The 14,514-nt window shown below is 66.4% G+C and overlaps 12 non-coding genes across 12 annotated transcripts; all 12 read left to right on the top strand.

Annotated features, from left to right (window-relative positions):
• Positions 1-418: 418 nt before the first annotated feature.
• Positions 419-537, top strand: LOC149992610 (5S ribosomal RNA). The gene has a single exon (XR_016508401.1). It is a non-coding gene; the product is annotated as a 5S ribosomal RNA (ribosomal RNA).
• Positions 538-2,066: 1,529 nt separating this feature from the next.
• On the top strand, positions 2,067-2,185 carry LOC149992609 (5S ribosomal RNA). The gene has a single exon (XR_016508356.1). It is a non-coding gene; the product is annotated as a 5S ribosomal RNA (ribosomal RNA).
• Positions 2,186-3,001: 816 nt separating this feature from the next.
• LOC149992608 (5S ribosomal RNA) lies at positions 3,002-3,120 on the top strand. Its single transcript, XR_016508354.1, has one exon. It is a non-coding gene; the product is annotated as a 5S ribosomal RNA (ribosomal RNA).
• An 816-nt stretch (positions 3,121-3,936) lies between these two features.
• Positions 3,937-4,055, top strand: LOC149992607 (5S ribosomal RNA). Its single transcript, XR_016508400.1, has one exon. It is a non-coding gene; the product is annotated as a 5S ribosomal RNA (ribosomal RNA).
• A 1,525-nt stretch (positions 4,056-5,580) lies between these two features.
• LOC149992606 (5S ribosomal RNA) lies at positions 5,581-5,699 on the top strand. Its single transcript, XR_016508353.1, has one exon. It is a non-coding gene; the product is annotated as a 5S ribosomal RNA (ribosomal RNA).
• Positions 5,700-6,515: 816 nt separating this feature from the next.
• On the top strand, positions 6,516-6,634 carry LOC149992605 (5S ribosomal RNA). The gene has a single exon (XR_016508352.1). It is a non-coding gene; the product is annotated as a 5S ribosomal RNA (ribosomal RNA).
• An 816-nt stretch (positions 6,635-7,450) lies between these two features.
• Positions 7,451-7,569, top strand: LOC149992604 (5S ribosomal RNA). Its single transcript, XR_016508399.1, has one exon. It is a non-coding gene; the product is annotated as a 5S ribosomal RNA (ribosomal RNA).
• Positions 7,570-9,094: 1,525 nt separating this feature from the next.
• LOC149992603 (5S ribosomal RNA) lies at positions 9,095-9,213 on the top strand. The gene has a single exon (XR_016508351.1). It is a non-coding gene; the product is annotated as a 5S ribosomal RNA (ribosomal RNA).
• An 815-nt stretch (positions 9,214-10,028) lies between these two features.
• LOC149992602 (5S ribosomal RNA) lies at positions 10,029-10,147 on the top strand. The gene has a single exon (XR_016508398.1). It is a non-coding gene; the product is annotated as a 5S ribosomal RNA (ribosomal RNA).
• A 1,530-nt stretch (positions 10,148-11,677) lies between these two features.
• On the top strand, positions 11,678-11,796 carry LOC149992601 (5S ribosomal RNA). Its single transcript, XR_016508350.1, has one exon. It is a non-coding gene; the product is annotated as a 5S ribosomal RNA (ribosomal RNA).
• Positions 11,797-12,613: 817 nt separating this feature from the next.
• Positions 12,614-12,732, top strand: LOC149992600 (5S ribosomal RNA). Its single transcript, XR_016508428.1, has one exon. It is a non-coding gene; the product is annotated as a 5S ribosomal RNA (ribosomal RNA).
• Positions 12,733-13,548: 816 nt separating this feature from the next.
• LOC149992599 (5S ribosomal RNA) lies at positions 13,549-13,667 on the top strand. Its single transcript, XR_016508397.1, has one exon. It is a non-coding gene; the product is annotated as a 5S ribosomal RNA (ribosomal RNA).
• Positions 13,668-14,514: the final 847 nt, after the last annotated feature.

The following is a 14,514-nucleotide window of genomic DNA, read 5'->3' as shown; positions in this document are numbered from 1 at the left end:
CCTGTGAGGCCGGCCTCGGTAGCCGCAGCCCCGCGCCTTGGGGGCAGGGGCCGGGGAAGGCCGCCGCCGCCCCTGCCCCTTCCCCGCCGTCCCCGACCCCTCCCCGGCCGCCTACATGGTGGTGGCGGTGGTCGTGGTGCTGGTGGTGCTGGTGGGGGTGGTGGTGGTGGTGGTTGGGGTCTCTGTGCTCCCCATCGGGCAGGGCAGGCTCTTTCTTCAGCTAGGCAGGGAGGAAACGTCCCCTCCGGGGGAGGTGCCTTGGCCCTGCCCGCTGGAACCTGAGCAGGTGGGGCAGGGGGCAGGTGGAGGGCTCGGGGGCAGCGTCCCAGAGAGGGGCGCGGCCGGCCGGGCGCCGCCAGGGGAGAGGGGCCTGGAGGCGAGGCACAGGCTCTTGAGGCCTCTGGAAGCCGCCTCCTGCGTCTACGGCCATACCACCCTGAACGCGCCCGATCTCGTCTGATCTCGGAAGCTAAGCAGGGTCGGGCCTGGTTAGTACTTGGATGGGAGACCGCCTGGGAATACCGGGTGCTGTAGGCTTTTTGGAAGGCCTCTCCTTCGGCCCCCAGCCCACCCGTCACCCGCCCCCTGTCGCCGGGCCAGGGCGCTTTCATCTTCTTGCTCCAGGTGGAGCTCTCCAGACCCAGGAGGGGGACCCGCCCCTCTCCACTCCCCGTGGTCAGTGAAACTTATGACGGGGCCCATCTTTCTATCTCTCGTCCTAAGATCTCTGTTTTTTTTTTTTTTTTTTTTTTTTCCCTTTTTGTCAGGGGTTCTACTCTTGGCTTCTCTACGTAGGCCTGCAAGGGCCACAAGGGCCTCCAAATTCAGAAGCAAGCGGACAAAATACTCGCAGGCCACGCATTTGGCGCTCTCCGTGAGAGCCTCGTTTTCAAACACCTGTCATCAGCCGTTGTGTCCAGTTCTACGCTGAGTGCCACCTTTCTAAGCACATTGGTCCCAGTTCACTTGGCGCAATAGGTGCAGTGTCGCTTCAGTGAAGGGAACTTAAATACACGAGGCGATGGAGCTACGAATGCGCTTCCCGGAGCTGTCAGGGGTGCGTTTGAAATACCTTAAGGAACACGGTTATGGACACGGTGTTGTCACTCTGTCTTTGTTTGGGCCGCGCAGACCCGAAGGTTTTCCAGCAAGTTTTCTCCTCCTCGCTAGCTTCTAAAGGGTTTTTCTCGCGCCCCCACCCCCGACCCCCACCCCGACCCCGTTAGTAACGGCGGGAAAGTGACTTTACTGACTGGTAGGGAGTTTGGAAGCTCGTACGTGAAAATGACTCTGAGCGCAGTGCATTGTCAGTGCGTAGCCGCGTTGGGGTTCGGTCTTAACTGTGAGGCATCCTTGTCTCTGCATTCCTTCGTGGAATACATGTATCGTGCGAGCCGTGGAAATGCCCGCCGAGACCACTTAAACGCACACACGCGCGCGGCGGACACACACGCAAGATGACGACGGTGTCTGAGATCTGAGAACGTGGGGTCAGAAACCTATGCCACACATAGGTGTGTGTTTGGGCGGGGGTGGAGGCGGGCGGCAGCCCGCCGTGGGGCCGTGGGGGAGGCTGCGGGGCACGTCTGTCTAATGGAACCACAATAAAAAGAGGTGATGAAGAAAACAAAACGTATACGAAGCGTGCTTCACTGGAAGCAAAACGATCCGAGGCCGGCCCCGGCAGCCCCAGCAGCGCCCCCTGGGGGGAGGTGCCTGGGAAGGCCGCTGCCGCCAGGGCCCCGTTACCGCCCTCCACGCCCCCTCCTCGCGATCCTACGGGGTGGGGGCTCTGTCCACGCCACCCACCCCCACCGGGGCAGGGCACGTCCCTACTTCAGCTCGGCGGGGAGGAAACGTCACCCTGTGCGACGCAGGTGCCTTCGCCCTGCCCGCTGGAACCTGCGCAGGTGGGGCAGGGGGCAGGTGGAGGGCTCAGCGGGGGTGGGGGCGGGACGGGGGTGTCGCAGCTCACAGAGAGGGGCGCGGCCCAGCCGCGCGCCCCAGGGGAGAGGGGCCTGGAGGCGAGGCACAGGCTCTTGAGGCCTCTGGAAGCCGCCTCCCGCGTCTACGGCCATACCACCCTGAACGCGCCCGATCTCGTCTGACCTCGGAAGCTAAGCAGGGTCGGGCCTGGTTAGTACTTGGATGGGAGACCGCCTGGGAATACCGGGTGCTGTAGGCTTTTTGGCCGCTTCGTCCTTTTGCCCGCAGCCGCCGGCTCGGCTGCTTTCCTCTTCCTGCTCCTTGCGGGACCCCGCCACCCCCACCCCCTGCCCAGGACGGTGACCAGCTCCTCCCGACTCGCCCCCCACCCCCAGCCCCCACCCCCCGCACCACCCTCCTGCCCCGGCGCCGCGGAGGCCACCGCCCGGGCCATAGGGGAATCCGCGCCGCCTCCGGGCACCTCTTGGTTAAGAGGTGCCGTGTCTCCCAGACTCGCTCGCGAGAGAGGAGGTCCCCAGTCGTCGTAGGGGGCCCGAGCCCCCGGGACAGAGAGAGGGAAGGCCCCCCCCGCCCACCGCCGACCCTCACCACGGCCCCCGGCCCCCAGACCACGGCCCCTGGCCCCGACCCAGAGGCCCTGTGAGGCCGGCCTCGGTAGCCGCAGCCCCGCGCCTTGGGGGCAGGGGCCGGGGAAGGCCGCCGCCGCCCCTGCCCCTTCCCCGCCGTCCCCGACCCCTCCCCGGCCGCCTACATGGTGGTGGCGGTGGTCGTGGTGCTGGTGGTGCTGGTGGGGGTGGTGGTGGTGGTGGTTGGGGTCTCTGTGCTCCCCATCGGGCAGGGCAGGCTCTTTCTTCAGCTAGGCAGGGAGGAAACGTCCCCTCCGGGGGAGGTGCCTTGGCCCTGCCCGCTGGAACCTGAGCAGGTGGGGCAGGGGGCAGGTGGAGGGCTCGGGGGCAGCGTCCCAGAGAGGGGCGCGGCCGGCCGGGCGCCGCCAGGGGAGAGGGGCCTGGAGGCGAGGCACAGGCTCTTGAGGCCTCTGGAAGCCGCCTCCCGCGTCTACGGCCATACCACCCTGAACGCGCCCGATCTCGTCTGACCTCGGAAGCTAAGCAGGGTCGGGCCTGGTTAGTACTTGGATGGGAGACCGCCTGGGAATACCGGGTGCTGTAGGCTTTTTGGCCGCTTCGTCCTTTTGCCCGCAGCCGCCGGCTCGGCTGCTTTCCTCTTCCTGCTCCTTGCGGGACCCCGCCACCCCCACCCCCTGCCCAGGACGGTGACCAGCTCCTCCCGACTCGCCCCCCACCCCCAGCCCCCACCCCCCGCACCACCCTCCTGCCCCGGCGCCGCGGAGGCCACCGCCCGGGCCATAGGGGAATCCGCGCCGCCTCCGGGCACCTCTTGGTTAAGAGGTGCCGTGTCTCCCAGACTCGCTCGCGAGAGAGGAGGTCCCTAGTCGTCGTAGGGGGCCCGAGCCCCCGGGACAGAGAGAGGGAAGGCCCCCCCCGCCCACCGCCGACCCTCACCACGGCCCCCGGCCCCCAGACCACGGCCCCTGGCCCCGACCCAGAGGCCCTGTGAGGCCGGCCTCGGTAGCCGCAGCCCCGCGCCTTGGGGGCAGGGGCCGGGGAAGGCCGCCGCCGCCCCTGCCCCTTCCCCGCCGTCCCCGACCCCTCCCCGGCCGCCTACATGGTGGTGGCGGTGGTCGTGGTGCTGGTGGTGCTGGTGGGGGTGGTGGTGGTGGTGGTTGGGGTCTCTGTGCTCCCCATCGGGCAGGGCAGGCTCTTTCTTCAGCTAGGCAGGGAGGAAACGTCCCCTCCGGGGGAGGTGCCTTGGCCCTGCCCGCTGGAACCTGAGCAGGTGGGGCAGGGGGCAGGTGGAGGGCTCGGGGGCAGCGTCCCAGAGAGGGGCGCGGCCGGCCGGGCGCCGCCAGGGGAGAGGGGCCTGGAGGCGAGGCACAGGCTCTTGAGGCCTCTGGAAGCCGCCTCCTGCGTCTACGGCCATACCACCCTGAACGCGCCCGATCTCGTCTGATCTCGGAAGCTAAGCAGGGTCGGGCCTGGTTAGTACTTGGATGGGAGACCGCCTGGGAATACCGGGTGCTGTAGGCTTTTTGGAAGGCCTCTCCTTCGGCCCCCAGCCCACCCGTCACCCGCCCCCTGTCGCCGGGCCAGGGCGCTTTCATCTTCTTGCTCCAGGTGGAGCTCTCCAGACCCAGGAGGGGGACCCGCCCCTCTCCACTCCCCGTGGTCAGTGAAACTTATGACGGGGCCCATCTTTCTATCTCTCGTCCTAAGATCTCTGTTTTTTTTTTTTTTTTTTTCCCTTTTTGTCAGGGGTTCTACTCTTGGCTTCTCTACGTAGGCCTGCAAGGGCCACAAGGGCCTCCAAATTCAGAAGCAAGCGGACAAAATACTCGCAGGCCACGCATTTGGCGCTCTCCGTGAGAGCCTCGTTTTCAAACACCTGTCATCAGCCGTTGTGTCCAGTTCTACGCTGAGTGCCACCTTTCTAAGCACATTGGTCCCAGTTCACTTGGCGCAATAGGTGCAGTGTCGCTTCAGTGAAGGGAACTTAAATACACGAGGCGATGGAGCTACGAATGCGCTTCCCGGAGCTGTCAGGGGTGCGTTTGAAATACCTTAAGGAACACGGTTATGGACACGGTGTTGTCACTCTGTCTTTGTTTGGGCCGCGCAGACCCGAAGGTTTTCCAGCAAGTTTTCTCCTCCTCGCTAGCTTCTAAAGGGTTTTTCTCGCGCCCCCACCCCCGACCCCCACCCCGACCCCGTTAGTAACGGCGGGAAAGTGACTTTACTGACTGGTAGGGAGTTTGGAAGCTCGTACGTGAAAATGACTCTGAGCGCAGTGCATTGTCAGTGCGTAGCCGCGTTGGGGTTCGGTCTTAACTGTGAGGCATCCTTGTCTCTGCATTCCTTCGTGGAATACATGTATCGTGCGAGCCGTGGAAATGCCCGCCGAGACCACTTAAACGCACACACGCGCGCGGCGGACACACACGCAAGATGACGACGGTGTCTGAGATCTGAGAACGTGGGGTCAGAAACCTATGCCACACATAGGTGTGTGTTTGGGCGGGGGTGGAGGCGGGCGGCAGCCCGCCGTGGGGCCGTGGGGGAGGCTGCGGGGCACGTCTGTCTAATGGAACCACAATAAAAAGAGGTGATGAAGAAAACAAAACGTATACGAAGCGTGCTTCACTGGAAGCAAAACGATCCGAGGCCGGCCCCGGCAGCCCCAGCAGCGCCCCCTGGGGGGAGGTGCCTGGGAAGGCCGCTGCCGCCAGGGCCCCGTTACCGCCCTCCACGCCCCCTCCTCGCGATCCTACGGGGTGGGGGCTCTGTCCACGCCACCCACCCCCACCGGGGCAGGGCACGTCCCTACTTCAGCTCGGCGGGGAGGAAACGTCACCCTGTGCGACGCAGGTGCCTTCGCCCTGCCCGCTGGAACCTGCGCAGGTGGGGCAGGGGGCAGGTGGAGGGCTCAGCGGGGGTGGGGGGCGGGACGGGGGTGTCGCAGCTCACAGAGAGGGGCGCGGCCCAGCCGCGCGCCCCAGGGGAGAGGGGCCTGGAGGCGAGGCACAGGCTCTTGAGGCCTCTGGAAGCCGCCTCCCGCGTCTACGGCCATACCACCCTGAACGCGCCCGATCTCGTCTGACCTCGGAAGCTAAGCAGGGTCGGGCCTGGTTAGTACTTGGATGGGAGACCGCCTGGGAATACCGGGTGCTGTAGGCTTTTTGGCCGCTTCGTCCTTTTGCCCGCAGCCGCCGGCTCGGCTGCTTTCCTCTTCCTGCTCCTTGCGGGACCCCGCCACCCCCACCCCCTGCCCAGGACGGTGACCAGCTCCTCCCGACTCGCCCCCCACCCCCAGCCCCCACCCCCCGCACCACCCTCCTGCCCCGGCGCCGCGGAGGCCACCGCCCGGGCCATAGGGGAATCCGCGCCGCCTCCGGGCACCTCTTGGTTAAGAGGTGCCGTGTCTCCCAGACTCGCTCGCGAGAGAGGAGGTCCCCAGTCGTCGTAGGGGGCCCGAGCCCCCGGGACAGAGAGAGGGAAGGCCCCCCCCGCCCACCGCCGACCCTCACCACGGCCCCCGGCCCCCAGACCACGGCCCCTGGCCCCGACCCAGAGGCCCTGTGAGGCCGGCCTCGGTAGCCGCAGCCCCGCGCCTTGGGGGCAGGGGCCGGGGAAGGCCGCCGCCGCCCCTGCCCCTTCCCCGCCGTCCCCGACCCCTCCCCGGCCGCCTACATGGTGGTGGCGGTGGTCGTGGTGCTGGTGGTGCTGGTGGGGGTGGTGGTGGTGGTGGTTGGGGTCTCTGTGCTCCCCATCGGGCAGGGCAGGCTCTTTCTTCAGCTAGGCAGGGAGGAAACGTCCCCTCCGGGGGAGGTGCCTTGGCCCTGCCCGCTGGAACCTGAGCAGGTGGGGCAGGGGGCAGGTGGAGGGCTCGGGGGCAGCGTCCCAGAGAGGGGCGCGGCCGGCCGGGCGCCGCCAGGGGAGAGGGGCCTGGAGGCGAGGCACAGGCTCTTGAGGCCTCTGGAAGCCGCCTCCCGCGTCTACGGCCATACCACCCTGAACGCGCCCGATCTCGTCTGACCTCGGAAGCTAAGCAGGGTCGGGCCTGGTTAGTACTTGGATGGGAGACCGCCTGGGAATACCGGGTGCTGTAGGCTTTTTGGCCGCTTCGTCCTTTTGCCCGCAGCCGCCGGCTCGGCTGCTTTCCTCTTCCTGCTCCTTGCGGGACCCCGCCACCCCCACCCCCTGCCCAGGACGGTGACCAGCTCCTCCCGACTCGCCCCCCACCCCCAGCCCCCACCCCCCGCACCACCCTCCTGCCCCGGCGCCGCGGAGGCCACCGCCCGGGCCATAGGGGAATCCGCGCCGCCTCCGGGCACCTCTTGGTTAAGAGGTGCCGTGTCTCCCAGACTCGCTCGCGAGAGAGGAGGTCCCTAGTCGTCGTAGGGGGCCCGAGCCCCCGGGACAGAGAGAGGGAAGGCCCCCCCCGCCCACCGCCGACCCTCACCACGGCCCCCGGCCCCCAGACCACGGCCCCTGGCCCCGACCCAGAGGCCCTGTGAGGCCGGCCTCGGTAGCCGCAGCCCCGCGCCTTGGGGGCAGGGGCCGGGGAAGGCCGCCGCCGCCCCTGCCCCTTCCCCGCCGTCCCCGACCCCTCCCCGGCCGCCTACATGGTGGTGGCGGTGGTCGTGGTGCTGGTGGTGCTGGTGGGGGTGGTGGTGGTGGTGGTTGGGGTCTCTGTGCTCCCCATCGGGCAGGGCAGGCTCTTTCTTCAGCTAGGCAGGGAGGAAACGTCCCCTCCGGGGGAGGTGCCTTGGCCCTGCCCGCTGGAACCTGAGCAGGTGGGGCAGGGGGCAGGTGGAGGGCTCGGGGGCAGCGTCCCAGAGAGGGGCGCGGCCGGCCGGGCGCCGCCAGGGGAGAGGGGCCTGGAGGCGAGGCACAGGCTCTTGAGGCCTCTGGAAGCCGCCTCCTGCGTCTACGGCCATACCACCCTGAACGCGCCCGATCTCGTCTGATCTCGGAAGCTAAGCAGGGTCGGGCCTGGTTAGTACTTGGATGGGAGACCGCCTGGGAATACCGGGTGCTGTAGGCTTTTTGGAAGGCCTCTCCTTCGGCCCCCAGCCCACCCGTCACCCGCCCCCTGTCGCCGGGCCAGGGCGCTTTCATCTTCTTGCTCCAGGTGGAGCTCTCCAGACCCAGGAGGGGGACCCGCCCCTCTCCACTCCCCGTGGTCAGTGAAACTTATGACGGGGCCCATCTTTCTATCTCTCGTCCTAAGATCTCTTTTTTTTTTTTTTTTTTTTTTTCCCTTTTGTCAGGGGTTCTACTCTTGGCTTCTCTACGTAGGCCTGCAAGGGCCACAAGGGCCTCCAAATTCAGAAGCAAGCGGACAAAATACTCGCAGGCCACGCATTTGGCGCTCTCCGTGAGAGCCTCGTTTTCAAACACCTGTCATCAGCCGTTGTGTCCAGTTCTACGCTGAGTGCCACCTTTCTAAGCACATTGGTCCCAGTTCACTTGGCGCAATAGGTGCAGTGTCGCTTCAGTGAAGGGAACTTAAATACACGAGGCGATGGAGCTACGAATGCGCTTCCCGGAGCTGTCAGGGGTGCGTTTGAAATACCTTAAGGAACACGGTTATGGACACGGTGTTGTCACTCTGTCTTTGTTTGGGCCGCGCAGACCCGAAGGTTTTCCAGCAAGTTTTCTCCTCCTCGCTAGCTTCTAAAGGGTTTTTCTCGCGCCCCCACCCCCGACCCCCACCCCGACCCCGTTAGTAACGGCGGGAAAGTGACTTTACTGACTGGTAGGGAGTTTGGAAGCTCGTACGTGAAAATGACTCTGAGCGCAGTGCATTGTCAGTGCGTAGCCGCGTTGGGGTTCGGTCTTAACTGTGAGGCATCCTTGTCTCTGCATTCCTTCGTGGAATACATGTATCGTGCGAGCCGTGGAAATGCCCGCCGAGACCACTTAAACGCACACACGCGCGCGGCGGACACACACGCAAGATGACGACGGTGTCTGAGATCTGAGAACGTGGGGTCAGAAACCTATGCCACACATAGGTGTGTGTTTGGGCGGGGGTGGAGGCGGGCGGCAGCCCGCCGTGGGGCCGTGGGGGAGGCTGCGGGGCACGTCTGTCTAATGGAACCACAATAAAAAGAGGTGATGAAGAAAACAAAACGTATACGAAGCGTGCTTCACTGGAAGCAAAACGATCCGAGGCCGGCCCCGGCAGCCCCAGCAGCGCCCCCTGGGGGGAGGTGCCTGGGAAGGCCGCTGCCGCCAGGGCCCCGTTACCGCCCTCCACGCCCCCTCCTCGCGATCCTACGGGGTGGGGGCTCTGTCCACGCCACCCACCCCCACCGGGGCAGGGCACGTCCCTACTTCAGCTCGGCGGGGAGGAAACGTCACCCTGTGCGACGCAGGTGCCTTCGCCCTGCCCGCTGGAACCTGCGCAGGTGGGGCAGGGGGCAGGTGGAGGGCTCAGCGGGGGTGGGGGCGGGACGGGGGTGTCGCAGCTCACAGAGAGGGGCGCGGCCCAGCCGCGCGCCCCAGGGGAGAGGGGCCTGGAGGCGAGGCACAGGCTCTTGAGGCCTCTGGAAGCCGCCTCCCGCGTCTACGGCCATACCACCCTGAACGCGCCCGATCTCGTCTGACCTCGGAAGCTAAGCAGGGTCGGGCCTGGTTAGTACTTGGATGGGAGACCGCCTGGGAATACCGGGTGCTGTAGGCTTTTTGGCCGCTTCGTCCTTTTGCCCGCAGCCGCTGGCTCGGCTGCTTTCCTCTTCCTGCTCCTTGCGGGACCCCGCCACCCCCACCCCCTGCCCAGGACGGTGACCAGCTCCTCCCGACTCGCCCCCCACCCCCAGCCCCCACCCCCGCACCACCCTCCTGCCCCGGCGCCGCGGAGGCCACCGCCCGGGCCATAGGGGAATCCGCGCCGCCTCCGGGCACCTCTTGGTTAAGAGGTGCCGTGTCTCCCAGACTCGCTCGCGAGAGAGGAGGTCCCCAGTCGTCGTAGGGGGCCCGAGCCCCCGGGACAGAGAGAGGGAAGGCCCCCCCCGCCCACCGCCGACCCTCACCACGGCCCCCGGCCCCCAGACCACGGCCCCTGGCCCCGACCCAGAGGCCCTGTGAGGCCGGCCTCGGTAGCCGCAGCCCCGCGCCTTGGGGGCAGGGGCCGGGGAAGGCCGCCGCCGCCCCTGCCCCTTCCCCGCCGTCCCCGACCCCTCCCCGGCCGCCTACATGGTGGTGGCGGTGGTCGTGGTGCTGGTGGTGCTGGTGGGGGTGGTGGTGGTGGTGGTTGGGGTCTCTGTGCTCCCCATCGGGCAGGGCAGGCTCTTTCTTCAGCTAGGCAGGGAGGAAACGTCCCCTCCGGGGGAGGTGCCTTGGCCCTGCCCGCTGGAACCTGAGCAGGTGGGGCAGGGGGCAGGTGGAGGGCTCGGGGGCAGCGTCCCAGAGAGGGGCGCGGCCGGCCGGGCGCCGCCAGGGGAGAGGGGCCTGGAGGCGAGGCACAGGCTCTTGAGGCCTCTGGAAGCCGCCTCCTGCGTCTACGGCCATACCACCCTGAACGCGCCCGATCTCGTCTGATCTCGGAAGCTAAGCAGGGTCGGGCCTGGTTAGTACTTGGATGGGAGACCGCCTGGGAATACCGGGTGCTGTAGGCTTTTTGGAAGGCCTCTCCTTCGGCCCCCAGCCCACCCGTCACCCGCCCCCTGTCGCCGGGCCAGGGCGCTTTCATCTTCTTGCTCCAGGTGGAGCTCTCCAGACCCAGGAGGGGGACCCGCCCCTCTCCACTCCCCGTGGTCAGTGAAACTTATGACGGGGCCCATCTTTCTATCTCTCGTCCTAAGATCTCTGTTTTTTTTTTTTTTTTTTTTTTTTTCCCTTTTTGTCAGGGGTTCTACTCTTGGCTTCTCTACGTAGGCCTGCAAGGGCCACAAGGGCCTCCAAATTCAGAAGCAAGCGGACAAAATACTCGCAGGCCACGCATTTGGCGCTCTCCGTGAGAGCCTCGTTTTCAAACACCTGTCATCAGCCGTTGTGTCCAGTTCTACGCTGAGTGCCACCTTTCTAAGCACATTGGTCCCAGTTCACTTGGCGCAATAGGTGCAGTGTCGCTTCAGTGAAGGGAACTTAAATACACGAGGCGATGGAGCTACGAATGCGCTTCCCGGAGCTGTCAGGGGTGCGTTTGAAATACCTTAAGGAACACGGTTATGGACACGGTGTTGTCACTCTGTCTTTGTTTGGGCCGCGCAGACCCGAAGGTTTTCCAGCAAGTTTTCTCCTCCTCGCTAGCTTCTAAAGGGTTTTTCTCGCGCCCCCACCCCCGACCCCCACCCCGACCCCGTTAGTAACGGCGGGAAAGTGACTTTACTGACTGGTAGGGAGTTTGGAAGCTCGTACGTGAAAATGACTCTGAGCGCAGTGCATTGTCAGTGCGTAGCCGCGTTGGGGTTCGGTCTTAACTGTGAGGCATCCTTGTCTCTGCATTCCTTCGTGGAATACATGTATCGTGCGAGCCGTGGAAATGCCCGCCGAGACCACTTAAACGCACACACGCGCGCGGCGGACACACACGCAAGATGACGACGGTGTCTGAGATCTGAGAACGTGGGGTCAGAAACCTATGCCACACATAGGTGTGTGTTTGGGCGGGGGTGGAGGCGGGCGGCAGCCCGCCGTGGGGCCGTGGGGGAGGCTGCGGGGCACGTCTGTCTAATGGAACCACAATAAAAAGAGGTGATGAAGAAAACAAAACGTATACGAAGCGTGCTTCACTGGAAGCAAAACGATCCGAGGCCGGCCCCGGCAGCCCCAGCAGCGCCCCCTGGGGGGAGGTGCCTGGGAAGGCCGCTGCCGCCAGGGCCCCGTTACCGCCCTCCACGCCCCCTCCTCGCGATCCTACGGGGTGGGGGCTCTGTCCACGCCACCCACCCCCACCGGGGCAGGGCACGTCCCTACTTCAGCTCGGCGGGGAGGAAACGTCACCCTGTGCGACGCAGGTGCCTTCGCCCTGCCCGCTGGAACCTGCGCAGGTGGGGCAGGGGGCAGGTGGAGGGCTCAGCGGGGGTGGGGGCGGGACGGGGGTGTCGCAGCTCACAGAGAGGGGCGCGGCCCAGCCGCGCGCCCCAGGGGAGAGGGGCCTGGAGGCGAGGCACAGGCTCTTGAGGCCTCTGGAAGCCGCCTCCCGCGTCTACGGCCATACCACCCTGAACGCGCCCGATCTCGTCTGACCTCGGAAGCTAAGCAGGGTCGGGCCTGGTTAGTACTTGGATGGGAGACCGCCTGGGAATACCGGGTGCTGTAGGCTTTTTGGCCGCTTCGTCCTTTTGCCCGCAGCCGCTGGCTCGGCTGCTTTCCTCTTCCTGCTCCTTGCGGGACCCCGCCACCCCCACCCCCTGCCCAGGACGGTGACCAGCTCCTCCCGACTCGCCCCCCACCCCCAGCCCCCACCCCCCGCACCACCCTCCTGCCCCGGCGCCGCGGAGGCCACCGCCCGGGCCATAGGGGAATCCGCGCCGCCTCCGGGCACCTCTTGGTTAAGAGGTGCCGTGTCTCCCAGACTCGCTCGCGAGAGAGGAGGTCCCCAGTCGTCGTAGGGGGCCCGAGCCCCCGGGACAGAGAGAGGGAAGGCCCCCCCCGCCCACCGCCGACCCTCACCACGGCCCCCGGCCCCCAGACCACGGCCCCTGGCCCCGACCCAGAGGCCCTGTGAGGCCGGCCTCGGTAGCCGCAGCCCCGCGCCTTGGGGGCAGGGGCCGGGGAAGGCCGCCGCCGCCCCTGCCCCTTCCCCGCCGTCCCCGACCCCCTCCCCGGCCGCCTACATGGTGGTGGCGGTGGTCGTGGTGCTGGTGGTGCTGGTGGGGGTGGTGGTGGTGGTGGTTGGGGTCTCTGTGCTCCCCATCGGGCAGGGCAGGCTCTTTCTTCAGCTAGGCAGGGAGGAAACGTCCCCTCCGGGGGAGGTGCCTTGGCCCTGCCCGCTGGAACCTGAGCAGGTGGGGCAGGGGGCAGGTGGAGGGCTCGGGGGCAGCGTCCCAGAGAGGGGCGCGGCCGGCCGGGCGCCGCCAGGGGAGAGGGGCCTGGAGGCGAGGCACAGGCTCTTGAGGCCTCTGGAAGCCGCCTCCCGCGTCTACGGCCATACCACCCTGAACGCGCCCGATCTCGTCTGACCTCGGAAGCTAAGCAGGGTCGGGCCTGGTTAGTACTTGGATGGGAGACCGCCTGGGAATACCGGGTGCTGTAGGCTTTTTGGCCGCTTCGTCCTTTTGCCCGCAGCCGCCGGCTCGGCTGCTTTCCTCTTCCTGCTCCTTGCGGGACCCCGCCACCCCCACCCCCTGCCCAGGACGGTGACCAGCTCCTCCCGACTCGCCCCCCACCCCCAGCCCCCACCCCCCGCACCACCCTCCTGCCCCGGCGCCGCGGAGGCCACCGCCCGGGCCATAGGGGAATCCGCGCCGCCTCCGGGCACCTCTTGGTTAAGAGGTGCCGTGTCTCCCAGACTCGCTCGCGAGAGAGGAGGTCCCTAGTCGTCGTAGGGGGCCCGAGCCCCCGGGACAGAGAGAGGGAAGGCCCCCCCCGCCCACCGCCGACCCTCACCACGGCCCCCGGCCCCCAGACCACGGCCCCTGGCCCCGACCCAGAGGCCCTGTGAGGCCGGCCTCGGTAGCCGCAGCCCCGCGCCTTGGGGGCAGGGGCCGGGGAAGGCCGCCGCCGCCCCTGCCCCTTCCCCGCCGTCCCCGACCCCTCCCCGGCCGCCTACATGGTGGTGGCGGTGGTCGTGGTGCTGGTGGTGCTGGTGGGGGTGGTGGTGGTGGTGGTTGGGGTCTCTGTGCTCCCCATCGGGCAGGGCAGGCTCTTTCTTCAGCTAGGCAGGGAGGAAACGTCCCCTCCGGGGGAGGTGCCTTGGCCCTGCCCGCTGGAACCTGAGCAGGTGGGGCAGGGGGCAGGTGGAGGGCTCGGGGGCAGCGTCCCAGAGAGGGGCGCGGCCGGCCGGGCGCCGCCAGGGGAGAGGGGCCTGGAGGCGAGGCACAGGCTCTTGAGGCCTCTGGAAGCCGCCTCCTGCGTCTACGGCCATACCACCCTGAACGCGCCCGATCTCGTCTGATCTCGGAAGCTAAGCAGGGTCGGGCCTGGTTAGTACTTGGATGGGAGACCGCCTGGGAATACCGGGTGCTGTAGGCTTTTTGGAAGGCCTCTCCTTCGGCCCCCAGCCCACCCGTCACCCGCCCCCTGTCGCCGGGCCAGGGCGCTTTCATCTTCTTGCTCCAGGTGGAGCTCTCCAGACCCAGGAGGGGGACCCGCCCCTCTCCACTCCCCGTGGTCAGTGAAACTTATGACGGGGCCCATCTTTCTATCTCTCGTCCTAAGATCTCTTTTTTTTTTTTTTTTTTTTTTCCCTTTTTGTCAGGGGTTCTACTCTTGGCTTCTCTACGTAGGCCTGCAAGGGCCACAAGGGCCTCCAAATTCAGAAGCAAGCGGACAAAATACTCGCAGGCCACGCATTTGGCGCTCTCCGTGAGAGCCTCGTTTTCAAACACCTGTCATCAGCCGTTGTGTCCAGTTCTACGCTGAGTGCCACCTTTCTAAGCACATTGGTCCCAGTTCACTTGGCGCAATAGGTGCAGTGTCGCTTCAGTGAAGGGAACTTAAATACACGAGGCGATGGAGCTACGAATGCGCTTCCCGGAGCTGTCAGGGGTGCGTTTGAAATACCTTAAGGAACACGGTTATGGACACGGTGTTGTCACTCTGTCTTTGTTTGGGCCGCGCAGACCCGAAGGTTTTCCAGCAAGTTTTCTCCTCCTCGCTAGCTTCTAAAGGGTTTTTCTCGCGCCCCCACCCCCGACCCCCACCCCGACCCCGTTAGTAACGGCGGGAAAGTGACTTTACTGACTGGTAGGGAGTTTGGAAGCTCGTACGTGAAAATGACTCTGAGCGCAGTGCATTGTCAGTGCGTAGCCGCGTTGGGGTTCGGTCTTAACTGTGAGGCATCCTTGTCTCTGCATTCCTTCGTGGAATACATGTATCG

The sequence above is a fragment of the Furipterus horrens genome, unplaced genomic scaffold (genome assembly GCF_987537825.1).
Source record: "Furipterus horrens unplaced genomic scaffold, mFurHor1.1.pri manual_scaffold_15, whole genome shotgun sequence".
In the NCBI taxonomy this organism is placed as follows: domain Eukaryota; kingdom Metazoa; phylum Chordata; class Mammalia; order Chiroptera; family Furipteridae; genus Furipterus; species Furipterus horrens.
Note: the sequence above shows the minus strand (reverse complement) of the source record. Positions and strands in the feature narration are given on the sequence as shown.